Raw genomic sequence first — 7,898 nt, forward strand, 5'->3', positions numbered from 1 at the left:
TACAGCATGCTTTGAAGCAAGTCGAGTCTACTGATTTTCAGCAGTTACAACTACATTTCAGGTTATGACTGTGCCCCTCCACTAATCTTTCAAAGTGATCAGGCTTCTCTTTTTTTTAAAAAAAAATTTTTTTTGATCTTTTTAGGGCCGCACTCATGGCATATGGAGGTTTCCAGGCTAGGGGTCCAATTGGAGCTGTAGCCACCGGCCTACACTACGGCCAGAACAACACGGGATCTGAGCCGCATCTGCAACCTACACCACAGCTCACGGCAATGCCAGATCCTTAACCCACTGAGCGAGGCCAGGGATCGAACCTGCGTCCTCATGGATGCTAGTCAGATTTGTTTCCACTGAGCTATAATGGGAACTCTATACTTTAATTAAAAAAAAATTTTTTTTAGGAGTTCCCATCATGGCTCAGCGGAGAACAAAACTGACTAGCATCCATGAAGACACAGGTCCAATCCCTGGCCTCGCTCAGGGGGTTAAGGATCTGGCGTTGCCGTGAGCTGTGGTGTAGGTCGCAGATTCGGCTTGGATCCCACAGTTCTGTGGCTGTGGTGTAGGCTGGTGGCTGCAGCTCTGATTTGACCCCTAGCCTGGGACCTTCCATATGCCACAGGTGCAGCCCTAAAAAGACCTCCCCCCAAAAAAAGTATAGTTGATTTACAATGTTATGTCAATTTCTGCTGTACAGTAAAGTGACCCAGTCTCATATCTATCTATCTATCTATCTACCTACCTAGTCTTTTTCTCATATTATCTTCCACATGTTCTATCCTGAGATTGGATAGAGTTCCCTATACTGTACAGTAGGGCCTCATTGCTTATCCCTTCTAAATGTAATAGTTTGCATCTATTAACCCAAAACTCCCAGTCCGTCCCCCTCCCTCCCCCTACCCTTTGGCAACCACAAGTCCTGTATATCCGTGAGTCTGTTTCTGCTTTGTAGATAGGTTCAGTTGTGCCATATTTAAGATTCCACATATCAGTGAATCATATGGTATTTTCCTTCTCTTTCTGACTTATTTCACTTAGTATGAGAATCTCTAGTTGCACCCATGTTGCTGAAAATGGCATTATTTCATTCTTTTTAATGGCTGAGTGGTATTCCACTGTACATATGTTCTGCTAAATCAGGAACAAAACAAGAATGTCCACTTTCACCACTGTTATTCAGCATAGCTTTGGAAGTCCTAGCCATGGCAATCAGAAAAGAAAAAGGGAGTTCCCGTCGTGGTGAAGTGGTTAACGAATCCGACTAGGAACCATGAGGTTGCGGGTTCGGTCCCTGCCCTTGCTCAGTGGGTTAAGGGTCCGGCGTTGCCGTGAGCTGTGGTGTAGGTTGCAGACGCGGCTCGGATCCCGCGTTGCTGTGGCTCTGGTGTAGGCCGGTGGCTACAGCTCCGATTCGACCCCAGCCTGGGAACCTCCATATGCCGCAGGAGCGGCCCAAGAAATAGCAAAAAGACAAAAAAAAAAAAAAAAAAAAAGAAAAGAAAAGAAAAAGAAATAAAAAGAATTCAAATTGGAAGAGAAGTAAAACTATCACTATTTGTAGACGACATGATACTATACCAAGAAAATCCTAAAGACACTGCCAGAAAACTTAGGGCCCATTAATAAATTTGGTAAAGTTTCAAGATACAAAATTGATATAGAGAAATCAATTGTACTTCTGTACACTATCAATGAAAGATCAGAAAGAGAAATTAGGAAAACGATCACATTTACCATTGCATCATAAAGAATAAAATACCTAGGAATAAACCAACCTAAAGAGACAAAAGGCCTATACTCTGAAAACTATAAGATCCTGATGAAAGAAATCAAAGACGACACAAACAGATGGAAAAATACACCATGCCCTTGGACTAGAAGAATCAATACTGTCAAAATGACTATACTACCCAAGGCAATCTACAGATTCAGTGCAATCCCTATCAAATTACCAAGGACATTTTTCACATAACTAGAACAAAAGATTTTAAAATTTATACGGAAACACAAAAGCCTTTTCTTAATGCTACTGAAAACCGGAACTAAGCATTAGGACACTTGGGTTCCGGTCCTGGCTCTGCCACTAGCTAGCCATGCCATCTTGAATGAATCACCTTCTCCCCCGCCCTCTCTGCCCCAGGTCTCAATTTCTCTATGTGTAAAATGAGATGATCCCTAAGGTCATTCCAACTTAGACAGCCTATATTTTGAAATAAATTAATAGTTATGACAAGACCTATGAGTAGTTGCCAGAGTGGGGCTTAAAGAAAAGGACATGTTTTGGTCAATTAAAGAATAAAGAATTGGCAGTCATGGATTTGACACTTAGCTCCAAGTTGAGTGCCTCCACCTATTAGCACAGTAGGATCTATTTCAGCCATGCTCTTTGTGGGCTGCCTGAGCATAACAGAGGTAGAGGGGTCTGGCCATTTCTGCCCAGCATGAGACGCCTATACTGGGCAATATTCGTTCTGGAGTTTCTACGGCATTGGCTGAGACTTTGTCAGATCTGCATTCCAGTCTGAGTCTCTCCCTGCTCAGTTCTGCTTCTCCTATTTTTATGCAGGTGTTACCCATACCGTACGCTTCTCAAACATTTAACTCTTTCTCGGAGCCTGGGAGACCCAGATGATAATATGGCAGTATTTTTAGAGCAAAAACATAGAAATCTCAAGACTTGTTGAATAGATGGTGATTAGACTAGTATGAAACATTCGGCTTGAGAAACAGTTGAAAATCAAGCTGGAGAGGTAGACAGGGGTCAAATTAGTTAGGTTGGTTGACACTGTCATGTAGAGATAGAGTTAAGGTTGGTGTCAAACTGGAGCCTCAGGTCAGTCCCATCTTCAGTCACCTACCTGGACCATCCTCCTGGCCAGCAAATGACTCTCTACATAACAGAAGATGGTTGCATCTGCAGAACTATGTGGTCTATATCAGTGACTCCCAAAAGCCCCACTGGGTGCATATTATCACCTGGAGTCCATGGTGAAAAGAAATATTCCTCCTTTCTCTCCTCGACTTACTGAATCAGAGTCTCTGGGGACAAGATACCCCTCATTCCCCATCGTCCACCCAGCCCCACCCCCTGACTTTAGTCTTGTGTGTAAGCAAGTGTCTCAGTTTCCTATTACTTCTGTAACATATCACCACAAATTTAGTGGCTTAAGACAAGGCAAATTGCTTCTCTTACAGTTCTGGAGACCAGAAGTCCTTCTACATGGGTCTCACTGGGCTGAATCAAGGTGTCTGTGAGGCTGCATTCCTTCTGGAGGATTTAGGGAAGGGTCTGTTTCCTTACCCTTTCCAGCTTCTACAGGCTGCCCACATTCCTTGGCCTATGGTCTCCTGCCTTCATCTTCAAATCAGCACCACTGAATCTCTTTGATCATTCTTTCATAGTTACATCTTTCCTGACTCTCTTTTTTTACCTTCATCTTCCATTTTTAAGAATCCTTGTGATTATATTGGGCCCCAAATATTCAGAATAATCCCCCTGTTTCAAGTTCAGCTGATTAGCAACCTTAATTCCATCTGTACCCTTAGTTTCTTTTTGCCATGTAACAACATATTCACAGCTTCTGGGGATCAGGAAGTGGACAGCATGGGTTATTATTCTTCCTGCCATGCTAGGCTTGGAAACCACTGACCTATGTGATATAACTGTTTCTTCTTGAGGCCATTTATCGGAGGACATCTGTTTAGCAAATCTGTATGGCAGAATTGGTGGGGTTTTTTTAAAGGAAGAGACTACTCTAAAAAAACATGCATACCCCTTGACCAAGCAACTTCACCTCTAGAAATATGTCCAATGAAAATAATTTGACAAACGTACAAAAATTTAAGTACACAGATGTTTAACACTGCATTGTTTATTCTAGTGAAAAATCAAGAAGAACATAAATCCTCTAAAGCAGGGCATTCATTAATCAACTTCTGGCCCATCCATCCAATATAACATAATATATAGCACTTAAAATGATGCTATAGATCTATATTCATGAAAATGCATATTAAGTACAAAAAAGCTATATATACTCACTGCACACACATGTACTTTAAGCTCATTATAAAATATGCGTATATAATTAAAATAGGTGTAATTGTTTTGTGTGTGTGTGTTTTGGTTTTTTTTGAGGGGGTGAGTTGTTCAACTGAGTTTGCTAGTATTTTATTGAGGATTTTTGCATCTATACTCTTTAGGGATATTGACATGTAGTTTTCTTGTAGTGTCTTTTTTTAAAAATTATAGTTGACTTACAATATTGTGCCAGGGGTAAGTGTTTTGTACAGTACTGTTTGTAGCAGCAGAAAAACTACGAGTGATCCCAATTTCTGGGATTGGCTAAATGAACGATAATACATCTCCATAGTTGCATACTATGGAGCAGGTATTAAGAATCAGGTAGATTTATAGCCATTGCTATGGAAAGACATCTAAAATATAGCATTAGTTGAGAAAGGCAAGCTACAAAATAACCAGTTTAGTACTATCTTCTTCCTTTTTTTTGAAGAAGGAGATGTTCGTATAGAGTTGTTTGCAAAATGCCGTCCAATTCCAGAGGTAGGGGTACCATTCTCATCCTATCACATGATATTCCATGTGACCAACGCTCTCTCTGAAACACAAGGTGTGTGTGTGTGTGCACACACACGTACCTGCAGGTAGGTTTGTGTTTATACACAGTATGTGTATACAGCACATGTGCATTTGTACATGCATAGGAAAGGCACAGACAACTACTGAGATAATCTCAGATGATATCTTTTTTTAATTTAATGAATTTTATTTTTGTCCATTATAGCTGGTTTACAGTGTTCTGTCAATTTTCTACTGTACAGCGAGGCAACCCAGCCACTCATACACATATACATTCCTTTTTCTCACATGATCAGGCTCCATCACAAGTGATCAGACATAGTTCCCAGTGCTATACAGCAGGATCCCATTGCTTATCCATTCCAGAGGCTATAGTTTGCATCTATGAACCCCAAACTCCCAGTCCCTCCTACTCCCTCCCACTCTCTCTTGGCAACCACAAGTCTGTTCTCCATGTCCATGAATTTCTTTTCTGGTGAAGGGTTCATTTGTGCCCTATATTAGATTCCAGATATAAGTGCTATCATTTGGTATTTGTCTTTCTCTTTTTGACTTACTTCACTCAGGATGAGAGTCCCTAGTTCCATCCATGTTGCTGCAAATGGCATTATTTCATTCTTTTTGATGGCTGAGTAGTATTCCATTGTGCATATATACCACCTCTTAGTCCACTCCTCTGTCGATGGACATTTAGGTGGTTTCCATGTCTTGGCTACTGTGAATAGTGCTGCAATGAACCTGCGGCTGCATGAGCTCAGACAAGATGTTAATGGTAAGTTCCTTTAGGGAGCGGGACTGGGGAGATTGTGTGAGTGTGTATATGCGAGTGTGTGTGTAATTTTACTTTTTACGTTATACCTTTTTGTTCTGCTTGGACATTTTACAAGCATGAGTCACTTTCATTAGAAAAGTTTGAGAAAAATGAACGGCGGTTAGCTTTGAGGGGGGTGGTAATTGTGAGAGAGCAGAATGTGTTCTGTTCTTTCAGCGCTTCCCTGGTAACTCAACCAACTCTCCTTGCAGGTCCTATTCCTTTTGTAATATTGGAAGAGAGTCAGTGTCCTCTGGGGGCAGATCCAGCCTCACGAGATTACCAAGGCCAGGCCTCTGCCTTCAGAGGGAGACGTTGTTTTTAGTTATCTAGGACAAATCATTGCTCATCAGAAGAGTTTTAGTAATCTTCCCTGGGAATATTAATTACCTGTATTTAGTGATGATTTTCTTTCTTGAATAGTTACGATTCTGTAGAAATAAAAATTCATTTTAAAAAACATCTATTTTCTGTTACAAAGTGACTTTTACATACACTGTCACTTTCAAACCTTACAGTGACCCTGTGACAAATGAGGACACTGAGGCTCGGGGAGAGGTTTCCAGATTGTCAAAATGGGGAAGAGGGAAGGAACAGATGTTTCACGAGCACCTACTGTGTGCTAGTTACAGTATCTAACTTACCTAACTTTATCTTCACAACATATAGGTGTTATTTGCACCTTGCAGACAAGGAAACCGTGGCTGTGAGAGCTGCAATCATTTCCCTCATGGTCACTGTCTCAGTGTGTTCAAGCTGCCATAACAACTTAGCACAGACAGGGTGGCTCGAATAACAGAAATTTACTTCTCACAGTTCTGGGGGCTGGAAAGCCCCAAATCAAGGCAGAGGCAGATCCAGTGTTTGGTACGAACCTGCTTCCTGGTTCAGGGACGGCCGTCTTCCTGCTGTGTCCTCTTCGGGTGAGGGAAGGGAAGAGGGAGTTCTCTGGATTCCTTTTCTTTTCTTTCTTTTTTTTTTTCATTTATTTTTTTGTCTTTTTAGGGCTGCACCCGTGGCATATGGAGGTTCCCAGGCTAGGGGTCCAATCGGAGCTACAGCTGCCGGCCTACACCACAGCCACAGCAACACAGGATCCAAGTCGCGTCTGCGACCTACACCCCAGCTCACGCAATGCCAGATCCTTAACCCATTGAGCAAAGCCAGGGATCGAACCCACATCTTCATGGTTCCTAGTTGGATTCGTTAACCACTGCACCACGACAGGAACTCCTCTGGGCTTCTTTTCTAAGGGCACTAATCCCATTCTTAAGGGCTCCACCCTTGTGACCTAATCACTCTCAAAGGCCCACTTCCTAATACCATCACAATGAGGGGTAGGTCAAAACATGTACATTTGGGGGGGACCCAAACATTCAGTCTCTAGCAACCACACAGCTCGAAACTTGGCAGAGGCAGCATGCCAAACCTGCTCTCCCTTTTCTAAGGAAATCGTTCTGCCAGCCCACTGGGATCTCTTTGTGACTTTTCCCTGATGAGTCTTAAATTCCCTTGACTGGATCCTTTAATTCAAAAAAGAGTTAATTTTCACTTTTTATTTTTACAGAATACAGAATCCTGCATTTCACTTATTTATTTACTGTCTTTTTGCCATTTCTTGGGCCGCTCTCATGGCATATGGAGGTTCCCAGGCTAGGGGTCGAATGGGAGCCGTAGCCACCAGCCTACGCCAGGGCCACAGCAACTTGGGATGCGAGCCGCGTCTGCGACCCACACCACAGCTCACGGCAACGCCGGATCCTTAACCCATTGAGCGAGGCCAGGGATCGAACCCGCAACCTCATGGTTCCTAGTCGGATTTGTTAACCACTGAGCCACAACGGGAACTCCTGAATCCTGCATTTTAAGGTCTTAAAACTTCTGCTCCCGGCTCTCACTGGCAAGGATGGTGGCAAACAGGAACTCAGCTCTGAGATTTGGTTAAAAAATATAAACACATCACTAATTTAGATTCATTTTGTTATTCCCAAGTAGTGGGCAGGGAAGGGAGAGAGGAGTTTTTGCGGCAATTATTCCTTTTAGAAAACAACAACAACAACAACTCTGGCCCATAAAAGGATCGGCTATGAGTGATCCCCTGATAAAACCTCCTGAGGGGGAGGAGGAGGGGGGTGTTGTTGTTCACTGGTACAGAGTCTCCGTTTTGCAAGATGGAAAGTTCTGGAAATCTGCTGTGCAACATTGTGAAAATACTTTACAGGACTGAACTGTACACTTAGAAATAGTTAAGATGGTAAATTTCACATTATGTGCTTTTTTTTTTTAACCACATTTGAACTTTATTTTTTATTTTATTTTATTTTGTCTTTTTGTCTTTTCTAGGGCTGCACCTGCAGCATATGGACATTCCCAGGCAAGGAGTCTAATCAGAGCTGTAACCCCCGGCCTACACCACAGCCATAGCAACATGGGATCCGACCCGTGTCTGTGGCCTACATCACAGCTCACGGCAATGCCAGATCC

Source organism: Sus scrofa, chromosome X, assembly GCF_000003025.6.
Source record: "Sus scrofa isolate TJ Tabasco breed Duroc chromosome X, Sscrofa11.1, whole genome shotgun sequence".
NCBI lineage: Eukaryota > Metazoa > Chordata > Mammalia > Artiodactyla > Suidae > Sus > Sus scrofa.